At 41.8% G+C, this 14495-nt stretch overlaps 1 long non-coding RNA gene across 1 annotated transcript in view; it reads left to right on the top strand.

Annotated features, from left to right (window-relative positions):
• The window catches only part of LOC125885388 (uncharacterized), a 173609-nt gene that overhangs the window by 83386 nt on the left and 75728 nt on the right, over positions 1-14495 (top strand). Inside the window, exon 4 of the long non-coding RNA XR_007448898.1 lies at positions 7503-7640. This is a non-coding gene — a long non-coding RNA (uncharacterized LOC125885388). The remainder of the gene's footprint in view (positions 1-7502; positions 7641-14495) is intronic.

The following is a 14495-nucleotide window of genomic DNA, read 5'->3' as shown; positions in this document are numbered from 1 at the left end:
CATCAGGCTGATGTGAGTGTGTATGTGTGAGCCGACATGTGTGGATGTGTGAAAGTCTATATGTGTGCTTCTTGGAGGTTGGTGTGTGTGAGTGAGTTAGTGTGTGTGTGTGTGTGTGTGTGCGTGTGTGTGTGTGTGGTGGGGGTGGGGGTGGGGGGGTGCTGGTCACATCTCAGCATGGTAATAAAAGCCGGAGCTGTTGTCACAAAACTCAGCCCCTACGCCCAGCTTTTAAGTGCTGCCTCTATTCTCAGAGAGCAGCAGACACATTACAGAGAGGGGAGAGAGGAAGAAAGGCTCGGGGAAAGAGAGGGGGAGAGAAAGAGGGAGAGAGAAGCGAGGGGGGTTGCGAGGCCTGTGGCTGAAGGATTGATTTTAAATGTTCTGCAAAGGCAGTGTTTACTATCCTCTCTGGCTAGCCCCCTGACAGCGCCAGCATCAAAACAAGATTTGTCCCCCCTTCCCCCACCCAGCAGAAAGAGGGGAAGGAAGCAGGAAAAGGCGATGGTAGCTTAAAATGACGGTTCTCCCTGGCCAAATGTGTAGCTCGTCCCTAAAAGTAGTACAACTGGTGCCTGCCATGGAAAGTCTTTGTCGTCTCTGCTTCCCTTTGCTGCTAATAGAACTGGATACGAGTCCAAATGTTTCTGAGTAACATCATCCTGTACTTTTCACTGAAACTGTACAAAATGTGTTACTCCATCAAACTTGTGGGGCACACTTTGTCATGTTGCAAGATTTGTAATCGTTCCAACGTTGTATCGCTGCGCGCGGGACAAAAAATGGTCGTGATATGTTCTAATGGGCAACCATAAGTCATTAGCAGACATTATTTATGGGTGTGACATTAATGGGTTTAAGCCTGGCACTGGTTCTCTGGCTCAGTACTCACTACAGTCATGGGAGCAGATAAGCTTCTAACTCAGCCTCCCTAATGAGGAAATTGACAGTTTATCTGAGGTAGGTTACAGATTGTGGTAATAATGTGTATAATGTAGTACTGTAAATGAAGAGTTGAATCTAAAGGTGAAGGGTGGTGTTTTTCTGTATTTTTCTTACTTCCTGTTTCCACCAAACACTTTCGGTAGGGTATCTTTGGAACCAAAAGTAACCCTTCAGACATGGTACCTAGACTCTAGTGTTTCCACTGCAAACAGTACCCTTAAATGTGGGCGGGGTTGTTGTCACTCACCGCTCCGTCCAGCACTCATTGTATGTCCTTGTTTATTAGTCTGCACCTCGTTTATCGTCCACAGAATGAGGCTACACAGGATTTAGAACAAAATAAAACAGGCTGCAGTGAGGGGTTTAGTGTTGCTGGAGCCCACAGGAACGACGCTTCACGACACTTTTTCTGATTCAAGTGAGTATTGGCATATATGCAGTTCACAAAATCTGGTCTAGATTAATATATATATTTTTTTTAACATTTTGAGATCCACTCATTACTAAAAGTGATGAGGCATTTAATTCTAAAGTAAAGGTCAAAGGTGTCACATTGAAATTTAAGGTGCGCTGACGGATTCACGTCATTAACTCATGCATTGAGTAACATTACAAGTTAACGTTCCACCTTAAAAGTTGCCGTAGTCAGCCCAGTGAATTAAGCTATTTTTTTCTCAGACTACAGCTGCTGCAAGAGGCAGCAAAACATCCTTTCAGTTTATAGTTACATTTTACTAATATATGTAAAACTGTCCACGATATGAACAGTGGTTACATGAGCCTCAAAACCAGCCACAACTCAGCCCTTAACAAGAGTGACCCTCTGCTATTGACCAGTCAACGGACTGCAGTGTTCACAGCTCCACCTTTTAGTACCAGATCTGTGTGCTAGGTACCCCAACAGAGGGGGGACCAAAAATGGGGACGGTTCGGAACGGTTCTATTAGTACCATCCACAACTTTTCACAATGGAAGAGGGGAAAAAAATGCGTACCAAACTGAACTGTACTGTACTGCTTGGTGGAAACGGGACATTAGTGTCAGCAAATCCCATGAAAAGACCAGAACCAGCAATAATCAGCCTGTTTCTTAGTGTTCTCAGTACTATGTATTGTTTCATTTTAAAAAAAAGAAGAGCTGAACACTGTAGTTTTGAGTAAAAAGCCTGTTTGTAGGGGACTATTTACAACCGTGCCAATTCTATAAACAGTGCTAAACATTAGCAACAGTGCTGACAGAGCTAATTGTGTTAACCAGGGATGAACTAGAGCACAGGTGCTAAGCTTCTGCAATGACACTGTCCTGATATCTGCAGTAATCCCTGCATGAGCGAAGTATAAGGCAGCAGCGAAAAGCTAGCCAGTGGGATACACACATGCACTAACATGCACGTGCAGCTGGACCGGCTTCCCACAACAAAGAACAACGAAACTTGGATCACAACCCATACAGAGGGAGCGTGACTTCATTCTCTGCTCAGGATGCCATAATTGCCAATTCAGTTTCGGTGTCCGTGTGTCTGCGAGGGTCTGCTTTTGTCCGCGTGATGTAAATGTCGCTATCCACCCATGTCCAAGAGGGTCAGCACATCCTCATGCGGCCCATTTTTGTGATTTCACAGACTTTAGGCATTGCAAGAGCGCTGACTGCACATGCTTCAATCTCTTGTTCCACACTCCAGTTTAATACAAAACACTGTGGTCAAGCCGGCTGCAGCTGTCGCCTCACCTCTATGAAGTTAGCTTTAAGTTGGACATTCGACAGACATTCGCTGCAGACCCTGCGGAGTCTTCTTATTTTTTCTTTTCCTCACATTGGCAGTAAGAGGACGGCGTGTGCGTCCAACTCTGTGGATATTCAATGCAGAAAATACTGTATGTCCGGGCCTTAACACCTCTATATCTTCACATAACAAATAGTTGCTTGCTTATATATCAATACAATGGTCTGACTAAATAAAGGCTGGATTCACAGCACAAAGGAAGTGTGTCAACCATTGCGCACCAAAGGACAAAGGGGATAGCACTTTTGTTTTCCCCAGTAGCTATCCCCAGTTACCAAAGAGTATCAGTGTAAGTTCTTTGCAGTTACTGTCCCCAGTATTGGAAATGGTGGATGCAGTGTCTCCTGTGTTGTTGGTAGTTGCTAGGCTCTAAAAGCAGTCTGGTGTTGGATCCACAGGTAATACTTATCAAGGGTTGTTTCTTTCAAAGGATTTGTGAAATAGATCAAGCTGAAAAGAACTCTTTTCATTTTTGATCACCTCAGAGTCTGAGAAGTTTATCAGTGTTGTTCAATGTCAACACTGGGAAGTCTCCTTTCCAATGAAAACACAGTGTGGCCTATTGTACAGAACATGCAGAGCATTGGCAAGAAATCAGGCTAAATACTTAACTTGATTCAAAAGAGAAAATTCCCTTTCGTTCCACGCGGCCACACTCATAATTATCCGATTGTTGCTGAACATTAGGAATTTGATTTATTGTTCTTTGGCAGTCAGGATGGAGGTTTCTCACCCCCGCCTTGGACGTGTGTGAAATGCACAAGTCTGGAGGGCTGAGGAGAATATGGGGAAGCGAGAGCCATATGTCTGCGCTGTCAGAGAGCCACTTGTTAGAGGAAGTTTAGCCTCCCTGTGCCTCCAGCCACAGCCTTAATTATTAACTACATGTCTCCCCTCTGAAGAGCTGTGTGAGGGCGGCTCACTGAAAAAGGTGCTTTGGAGTGTGGGCTGGGTGCAGACTATCCTCTGGATGCTGAGATATTCAGTGAAGGCCGTGAAGGTTTTTTGGGAAAGTTGTTGGTTTGTAGATATTTATCCTCCCCTTTCCTCTCATGTGAGACTTTGTAATTGAAGCTCACTTGTAAACACATAAGCAGAACAAGAGTGACTCAGTTTCTCTTACATTTAAATCAAGGCAATCATCATCAAGTCAGTCTGTGTCAATGAAAGATTTGAAAACGATCACTTCTGGAGGGTTTGTATCCATGTTTTTTTTTCTCATGTAGGAAGCCATCGGAAGAACTGTATTGACTGGCTCTTGACTTCATAAGTGACAGGATGTCCTGATCGTCTGATTTAGTGAAGATACCTTATTGATTCAACAGTGTACTATATATAATTTGATAAATTGTAAATGCTGCATCAACTATTTAATTGCTGCTATTAGTAGGGATTAATTCCATCTCTTTAACTAAGGCCAAAACGAATTCCTAACTGTAACTAAAAACTATAGATTTTCCATCAAAACACATGAAATTAATTTTGTTTTGGTGCTGTTTTCGATGAAGTCAAAGATAAAACCAGAGAGGAGCTTTAGAGACCCCCCCGGAAGCTAGACTCTGATCTCTCTGTGAAAAAGTGGCAGGTCTGGCTGGATTACTTAATGAGGTATTTTACTGCTAGAAAGATGGTCCTTTCATAAATCTGGGCTGTCTATGCAGAAGAAAGATGCAAATACTTTTGAAATTGGTGCTACACATGACCAGAGGAAACAGAGGAAAAGGGCTGGGGCTCAGAGATAGAAAACCTACAGCTACCAGAATGCACTGTGCTGCACCTGACCAATAAAAGCTCCAGTTGGTGGGTGACATGCAGTTTTTGAACAATGCTGGGTTTTGAAAATTTTTCATCGTGGCCAAATGTGGGATTACATCTTTTGGGTCCGTCACAATGCCATGGGTCCTAAAGGGACTTTTCCCCATAAACTTACATTGTGAAAGATCAGTGGATACATTTTTTTAGCATTACAACTCCCGCAATATCACTTGCGCTACTGTTGGGACTTGATCCATTTGCTCTGATAACATTTCTAAAGTCTAGAAGAACTATAAACTTTAATCATATTTATCCACATTCAAATTAGCAGAGCACTAAACTGTTATGGGGATTTTCTGTCTATGTTTGTAAGCTGAAACCATTTCCCTTAGTGGAGTCGGAACTTTTATTTACTTTAGTTTCACAGATAAGAAACAATAAATTGTTAAGACAATAAAGCCTCCACAAAATAGCAATTTTAGTCTTGTGTGTGATTTATCTCCTGGGGATTTATACTTCAGGATTCGTCCTGGCTTCATGTGAGCCTGAAATGTAAGCTTGACGCTAGGCTAATTTATATTATGTAAAATTCCATAGGCTTGTGCTAATAACGTTAGCATGTTATAGTTGTTTGGAAAACATGTTTAGCATAAGACAATTGTTTTGTTGGTGAACCCTGTGAGTTGTAATGGAGCATAATTTTGTAACGTTACCTTTGTTAAATGTTGCTGTTGTCCCTGGCCTCATACGAGTGGAAAAAAAGTCTGCTAGCTGCTAGGCTAATTTATTCAATGTAAAATGCCATAGGCTTGTGCTAAAAACATTAGCATGTTGTATTTGTGTCCAGCAAAAGACAAATGCTTTGTCTGTGAATGCTGTGATTATTGTCAAGCCGCTTTGTGTATTTGTGTTTGAAATTGTTGCAGCGTAGGCTGTGGTGGAGGCTCTGTATGGAGCTGACCAATAAGTATAAATCCCGTTTAAGTCTCTACTACACTTGCGCTATGGGCCCCACGATGTGGAAGCTACAGCTAACTTCATACCATGGAAATCAAGCATCTTTGGCTACATGCGCCACTGAGCAGTTTTCATTAGCAATGGATGGGGCTCCGCCTCCATGGCTGTACCCAGTTCTCTTCCATGTTTTTTCCACATGAAACAATATATATCTATAATATATTTCTGAAAACATTTTAGGCAAGAAGTGGATAACACTAACAGAATCTTGTTTCATAGTTGGTCAGCACTGCTTAGTTTTACTGTTTGATCGCCAGCCTCCGTTTTAACTATACACAATACAGAGTGGAGCTGACTTCCTGTTAACAAATTCTAAAATGAACATCAGGGATTGCACTGTAAATAATGTTTTTTCAAACTAACACCAATGGTATACTTCTTAGAAAATCATTATCATGTTGCAAAATAATGTTTAAAAGAGGGGAATAAATTTAGAGTGTGTAATACTTCATGTTATTATCAACTTTAACAGAGACTCTTAGATTTACAAATAAACAGTTGGTATGGCATCATGAAAGGTAAAGGATTTCCAAACAGCATCTAGATAGCATCTAATCAATAAGTGTCTGTTTTCATTTCAGCTGCATTGTAATTATCCAACAATCAGTCAACTGTAATTATCAATTACAAGATTGAGATGGCTTGATAATTAGCGAATCAGATCAGGTTTACCCTCGGCATTAAAACCAGAATTAGGTCAAGATTTGTTAGGTTCTTGCCGGATCACCCAAAGGACATCCTGTGGGTTGGAGAGTGTGATGAGAGAATAATTAAGCCAGCCAGAGCAGTGACAGTACAATTTGCATTTGGATCCTTATTTTAATCAAAGAGAGATAATCATTGATGTACCTTTTCATAACAGACACACAACATGTGAAACAGATGGAAACTGTGTATAAAGAATGGCAAAACAAAATACTATATATACTGTATTTATTTGTGTTGCAGTTGGATTTACTGTATGTGAGACGGTTTTTATTTCCGATGTTTCCATTGTGTCCTCAGACAGAGTCAGGTGCACATTAAGACAATGCTACTCCTTGACCTTTTCAATACTCTCTTGTTATCTGTCTTTGTGCCCAAAACTGCCTCAGGGATGTCATGGTTAAAAAACACCAAGCATCCCGATCAGCACTCACCATCCCCCATCCTCATCCATTTAGGAAACACACGCAGACATGGTGGATGCAGAATAATAAACCCTGTCTTCCAACCTTATATGAACTCCCGTAGAACCTGAATTCCCCTTAAAGCATCAAACTGGTAGATCTGCATGTTTAAACCCATTATCTAAAAACTGGTCTTTGTCAAAGCATTGATTGATTAATTAACTTCTCTAAGCAATTACTGGGTTTCATATTAAGAGAGCTTTTCAGTTCAGTTCACAATACAGTTAATCAGTTTATGAATGATTATTAGTATTTAGATTTGTCTTCATTTGATTAGTTGAATGGTAACTATCAGCCAAAACTGTAAAACCATATAAATGAACATCTGCAATGATGCAATGGTGTGTGTGGAACTATTGTTCCTATTAAACACTCCTATAAGACCACTTTTATCTCAACAAATGAAATAATTTTCCTTATTTTAAAGGTGCTTTTGTTGCCTAAGTCTAACCACAAACAGCAGTCTAGATGTGAACCAGGGATCCTGGTGTCACGGTCCTGCACTTAATGTCCGCCATCCAACCTGACCACCTCCCTGACAATCCAGCATGGTAGATAAATGTAGCATTTCATTACCTCAAAGAAATGTCTCTGAACATATTTCAGACAGGGATTACATTGTGACTAGATCGTAAGAAAACAGTTAAATAATATACGTAATATCCAGGAGACAGGCTTTGACTTTTATGCATTACATACTGTTGGGTGTGTAGGAGAGATTAACATCCTGGCTATGCCTTGGACAATCTCTCCTCTTAACTCACTCCTTCTAATGTTCTTTTTCTTGGTGTTCTTTGTCTCTCTCCTCTGCTCCCCTCATCCATAAACACAAGTTCCTGGGGGCAACGGCTATCTGCAAGGCTGCATGACACTTGAAATGCTTCCTGGAGAGGAGGAGTGAAAGTGCAGGCAGTGTCGCTTCTTATGGGTTCCCCTCATGTCGCCAGACAACTTGGACCAAAATTCACAAAGTAAGAACCATAATGCCCGGGTTATTGTCCTGTTCGTTAGGTTTGTGTCTGATGATTTATAGGTTGCCTACTGGCAATAAATATATGATACGAACATGGGGACAGTGCCAGTGCTCATACTCCCATGCCTACAAACCAAATAAAATCCTCCAAAACCCTTACTGATATGAACAAGAGACACTTTCATTGAATCAAAAAATTATACAAGCATTAATAATTGATGTAATATTTAAAATGGTACTTTGAGATGCCTAATTAATCCCATTCACCCTATTTATTGAAACTGCCATCGCTAAGAAAAAGGGGCTAAGGGGATAAAATGACAAGTCATTAGACTATTTGACCCAATCTAATTTAGTCTCCTGTTTCTTGTTTGTATGAGTAAATTATAACGTCCCCTGTGCCTTGTTCTGGTGTGCTGTGCCATCCTTTCCCAATGCGTGTGTTTGTAATGGAGAAAAACAGTAAGTGTGTCTGTGTGGCCATACTGACTGTGACAAGGCGGAGGGACCATGTGATTTTTCTCATCTCTTCTTCTCCATCCACAAAATACCCCTCACATACCCTCACACACATACACACACACGTACATATGCAAAGATGTGCACACACACTCTCTCTCTCTCTCTCTCACTCATTCACGCACACACACACCAAGCCCAATGCTGTGGAACAGCCATCAGTCAAAGTGTGTTGGCGCTGCAGGTCCGGGGGCATTTACATAGATAGATGATGGAGAGATTATGGGGCACAGGGGTTATTAATCATACTGCTGAGAAGGAGAAGAGGGACTCCTTGGTGTCACTCTGCTCTCCAGGGATAGCTCTTTACCCTGGATATGTCTTTTGTGCCATTTCCCATGTTCTATTTGCTGCCTAGCTAAACCACAGTGGTATTATGAGTGCCTTGGCATTCAATATTGCTGAAGGGTAAAAGTACGGTGCAGCTAAGTCCACCTCCAGCCACCAGCTTCAGGGCTAGTATCCAGAATTCCCTGCTGAAATGAAAGAACTTTGCAGTTTTCACTACACCTAGTGCTGGCAGAAAATTAGCAGCAGTTTTAAGCACTTCATCTGGCACGCTTTTTGTTGTTGTTGTTGTTGTTGTTGTTGTTTTTTACAGTACCTTGAAACTGGAGTGCAGAATATTTGTCTCTGTGCTCTGGTAGTGAGCAATTACATAAACACTGTCAGGACGTATGCCTGCAGGTGAGCTCACTGCAACTCCTCCATCCCGAAGAGCGCCTTCTTCCTGTGAAAATATTTTGACTTTGATCCTTCCCTTCAACACCAAATGTCTTTTTTATTTAGAGCATCCACTCCAGAAATTTTTCTTTGAAGTCTCATAGGATTTTCAGGGACTGCCCATTGTTCTGACGGCCCAGTAATCCAAAAGATGTCCCACTGAACCAAAAGCTCAATTGTACAACAGTCTGTTATCGCGAAAACAAACGCCAATTGTTCCATAGGGCTTTCTCTTTGACAACTCTTTTCCAAACATTAGCATGTCTAGTTACAATGCAAAATGATGTCATTGGACCTTCCAACCATAGCGAAGGCGTGATGCGCCCTACTCTGCCTCTAACTGGTGAGTACTCGTTGCCTTTGTTGGTTGAGTTGGTTAGGTTTAGGCATGAGAAGTGAGATTGGCTAAGGTTAGGGAAAGAATATCAGGGTAAGCCATTCAGAGGCAGTGTCGGGCACGTCATGCCTTCGTCATAGTAGGAGGGTCCAATGACATCATTCTGCAGAATAATTAACCTGGTGTTTTTGTTTGTTTGAGTGTGTAGCAAATTTTCAGTGAAGAGGCCCTTCGAAGCAATGGTCATTTGTTTTCGGTATAATGGGCTGTCATATGAATGGGCTTTCAGGTCTAATGGGACATTTTTCAGACTATTGAAGTTCCGCTGGAACAATGGCATGGCCTCTAACTTTCCACCACATTTTCCACCATACTCTTAGCTGCGGCTCTGTCGTTAGGGTCTCTTCCCTACTTGCCTTCTTTAAGCTCTGTCTGGTAACATAAAGTACATCACTTTGTGCAGGAAAGTCACCACAGACACACGATACCACAACTCTAGTATACTGCAAAATACAGAGAGCTTTCCCTGGCGCCGATTGGCTTTATCAGCATTATGTGACATCGTTCCGCAAGGGCTTGAATGTAACAGACATTCATTTATGTGTAAAGACCCAGACACACCAAACTGACATCAAGGAACTAGTGGCGACGAAGGCTGACTGTTGCGTCACAACACTTTGTCTGTGTCTTGGCCAAAAAGTTGCACTTGAATACCCCACAAAGACAGCCAACGGACAACTGGCATGTACTTTCTGCGCATGCGTGAGAGGAAATAACTCTCCATATCAGCAGGCGGTGGAAGTGTGCGTTCGTCATTTAAAAAGGGACACTGGTAAAAAACTGAGAACTACAAAAACTAAGGCGACAGATGTTCACCCATGGGCCAGACATTGAGCAACGGCTAACTCTCAGCTTGATGTGTCAGGGACCCAAATATTTTTCTTTTGTTTTATCCAGTGCCTTTTATTTAAAACTACCATGAGAATCAAAATAAGGAAGATCTATAGTGTTAGGGAGGATAAAAGAAGTCCTCACCTGTGCTCTCTGTGTCTGCAGTGGACACAAATTCAGTGCCCAAGATTTGGGTGACTGCTGGTTTCTCCCAGCTCTAATGTGAATCACACCTGTTACCAAACTTGTCAGCCCCGTGGCAGCACTTAAGTACTTCAGATCCTCTCGTTGCATTATTCTTTTCACCCAGTCCCTGCAGTTTTTAATCTGCTCTGTCCCTCTGGAAGGTGTTGGAACTACGGATCTACAGTATTACAGTCTCTCTCTTAATAATGTTTGTTTGTACTGCAGGTGATTCATTTTTATCATTCTTCAGTGTGTTTCCAAAACACATTAACACATTGGAGGATCTTACCACATCTCGTCCAGTTGTTTATTTTCTGATAGTTTTCTAGTTGGATTAGATTTTTTTTTATTATGTAACGAACATAAACTCTGCCCTTAAAGTGTCCACACTGCAACTCCACGCTATAGATAGGGGGCTGAGATTACCCACGTTTAAACTCCAACAATAAGCGACACAGTTACATGTGGTAGGTGAGTGAATCCATAATTGAAGGTCATCCATCTGCTTAGATTTTGAGACTCTACTTACAGTATGTCGATGGCAGAAACTTATCGTCGCCACCACCTTGAAACTGGTCAGGGAATGCTGCTAATATAAATGTACTTAAGACATACAAAGATGTCTCTCATTAAAAAGGGAGGTGTTGATTTTTCTCTCTTCCCCAGTCCAGGGAAATGAAAATGTTGTACCTGGGCTATCAGAACTTAGATGAAAATTAGAGGATGGTAAATGTATTCAAAAGCTAGGTGACCACTTTGTGACACACTTATCTCATTAGAAATCAGCTCAGAGGTTTCATCTCAAATAGAAGAAAAATCTTCAGATTTCCACACTTGATTATGGCTCCTACACATTTGATGAATGACAGAATATGGCTGCTTTAGAATCTGTACTATAAGTAGTACATCCACATTTTGCACATGGACTCACATGCATACAAATGCAGTTTCTAATCTTAAAGCAATTGTATCTCCTAAGCCTCATACTCACCAACGGTGGCAATAAAGTTGTATTTTTTTCATCCCCTTTCCTTTTTTGTATTTCACACCTTGTTTGGACTACACAATGTCTTGTTTTGTTTGTTCTGTTTGTAATTTTTCTGTCCATTTCTTTTTTTTATCTTGTGATGCTTCCTATGTTACAGTCTCATCATAGCTATATATGTATATTTTAAAATGTATTGTCAGTCAGAGGCAGATTGTATATACAGCACCATGCTTCCTGCATTGGAACTGAATGTTCCCATTAACATAAATCCTCCAGTATGAAGGTATTTGCTTGAGAGACTGCATGTAGCATGTATGGCATTGTTGCATTGTCTATACCTTTTTCCATCTACCTGAAATTAAAGCTGTGCTTTCTGCACTACATACAGAAATACTATTGAAAAACAAGCTAATGTAGCCTTGTACATCACATTAACATAAAGCATGACTGTTTTTGTTGTTCCAGATTACTGAAAGCCATTTTGTTTAGGCAGTTTCACATGCAACAACCAAATAACACAGTCAGCTCCTCTCACATCAACTATCTCAATGCCTCTTTTAAAATTTGAGCCCTGCCGCAGTTTAACATTTTATAGCACCCACCATTCTGCATGTTGTATGAATTTTGAATAGTGAGTGGTTGGAATGGGACACTGCGAGACTGGTGGATGTGATAATGGAGTAATCCACAGCGACAGGTGAAGTACTCTGCTCCTCTGGGCTGTTTGCTTTGGTAAATGTAGCCGCCATCCTGTGACCCCAATGGGACCTGACACGTGGACCCTCCCTGTCCTTCCTCCTCACTCCTCCATCTCCGCTTCACAACATTCACCAACATGCTTATGGTGTTAGGACAGTTTGGTGTTGCACTGCGAGTCTTTGGTCACTGATAGCAGCAAAGCTGAGTGATTTTTATTTGTTTGTTTTCACCGGAGGAGGTAAAGAGTTCATTGGATCACTTGGCCAGACTTGGTGGGTGGATGTATAGGTGGGTTAGTGCAGCAGCTGGTAGATGGATTGACTGATGATGAATAGAGAGGTCGGTGTGTGGATGAAAGGAGAGGTGGAAAAGTTTAAGGTTGAGTGATACCTTGAGAGAAAAGTGAATGAAAGCCTCTTCAGAGATACTGCATGAAGGTAATTCCCTTTTATCTTGATGACACCCTTTTCCATCGGTGTCTGTAACCTTCTGTCCATCACCCACATACAACACAGCTGTACTGTGTCAGTTGCTCCATTCAAATGATGAATATAAGATTTATTTAACTTATCTATTTGGTCAGCAGGGTTGAGGTGAGAGATGAGTAGGGAACAATATATCCGATAGAAAAAGGGAGAGATTTTGACTTTACTTACAGTATAACTTTTTATACTAGAATCTGAATTAGAAACATTTATAGATTAAGCCAATTACATTGGCAGAACAAATCTGGGAATGTTATGAGCGATTGCTATGTATCACACAAAGTTTGCACCATATTTTGACATTTGATTAATGTAAATTTGACATTTTGTCACACTACCAGTTTCTCCATTAACTGATAGCTTAAACTTGTTGAATCCCATTCTCCACATTGGCTGCTAGACAGTGTTGGAGCTCTTAAAGATTGAACCTGTGATGGATTATTGTGAAAAACGTTCTGAATATGTTTAATGTTGTGGAACTCTGAATGATGGTGTGGGACAGTGAAAGGCAGGCGACACCCACTGGACCTGAAGGGATGAGTAAACAGATTAAAGCCCCATGCCTTGGTTCACACACTGTCTCCTGCAAAATGTGTTTGTGTACTATTCGTTTGCTTTGCCAAATATGCTGAGAGAACTGTAATTCTGTTAGACACTAATGCCATTTCCTCTAAGCCAGCTAGTGCAACAGAAGTTGCTGCTGTTTGGCTAACCCGTTCTCACATCCAACTTGTCCAATACCTATAAATGCTTGGTCTTTGGCTCTCGGCGTCTGATATGGACACACCGAGGCACCCTTACACGTCTGTATGAGACAAAGGCTGTAGCCAGGGAGTCAACAAGATTGTAGCGACCAAATCTGCTGGTGGATCTGGGGTCGCATTCTCTCTATCACTTTTTAAGCAAAATGTAATTTATTTCCACAACTGCAGTTACAGCGCAAAATGACATGGCCTATTAATGTTAACATTACCTTTTCATGCATGTTCTGGCTGTAGTTAAAAGTTATTATTGGTATGGTGTTAATATAATGAGTTTCCCTTCAACAATTGATGGGAACATTAACGGATCCTATAACTTAATACAAAGGACGTGAGTGGAATATGCTCAGAATGTATGGGCTGTTTGTTAGCCAATGCGGGGAATGTATGCTCTCACACAAATTTAGAGAAGACATTGTGAGAAGATACTCCATTCTGGACAGAGACCTCAGATGTTGACCACTTCAGAACTCACCTTTCACATCTGTTCCATTTGTATCTTCAGCCCTCGGTATTTCTAAGTCTTTTCATGCTCTTGCTTCTGTCAGCTGGGATTGCCTCATCTACCACAACTGCCCTCCTCTGCTCCTTGTCATCCACCACAATGTCTGGTTGGTTAGTGAGCAGGTGCTTGTCAGTCTGGAACTTGAAGTCCCACAGGTTCTTAGCCCTGTTGTTCTCAGCCGTTTTCAGAGGTGTGTCCCATCGGGACTTGAGGACTTCTAGTCCATACTCAGCACAAATATTCCTGTACACTATCCCAGCCACTTGGCTGTGCCTCTTGGTGTTCACTCTCTCAGCTTGCATCTAACATCCTGCTACTGTGCGCTGGACTGTCTCAAAGGCCTCTTTGAGGGGTTTCCCATAATGAGAAATCCACTGGAAGGATTTCTTGATGTTAGCCACTTCCCCTATCTGCCGATGGTACATCCCATGGAAAGGCTTGGTTTGTCGGTTGGTCTTCCAAGATTTCCTCGTCCACCTCTTCCTACTCATCATCCTCTGTCTTCTGCTGCACCCCCTCAGTTCTGATCACCTTCCCTCTCTTCACCACCATGTGGCCACACTTATCCAATCCAAATGACATCCCGATGTCCTCCCCGTAGATCCTGGTGAGGTGGATCAGTGAGTCATTGTCTGGTTCACTCCTGGCATACAGCTTGAGGTCATCCATGTACAGCAGGTGGCTGATGGTTGCTCCACTTCTGAATCTGTATCCATAGCCACTCTTGGAAATGATCTGACCTAGGGGATTCAGGCCTAT

Source organism: Epinephelus fuscoguttatus, linkage group LG3 (genome assembly GCF_011397635.1).
Source record: "Epinephelus fuscoguttatus linkage group LG3, E.fuscoguttatus.final_Chr_v1".
Taxonomy (NCBI): domain Eukaryota; kingdom Metazoa; phylum Chordata; class Actinopteri; order Perciformes; family Serranidae; genus Epinephelus; species Epinephelus fuscoguttatus.
This window is presented reverse-complemented; position numbering and strand designations above follow the sequence as displayed.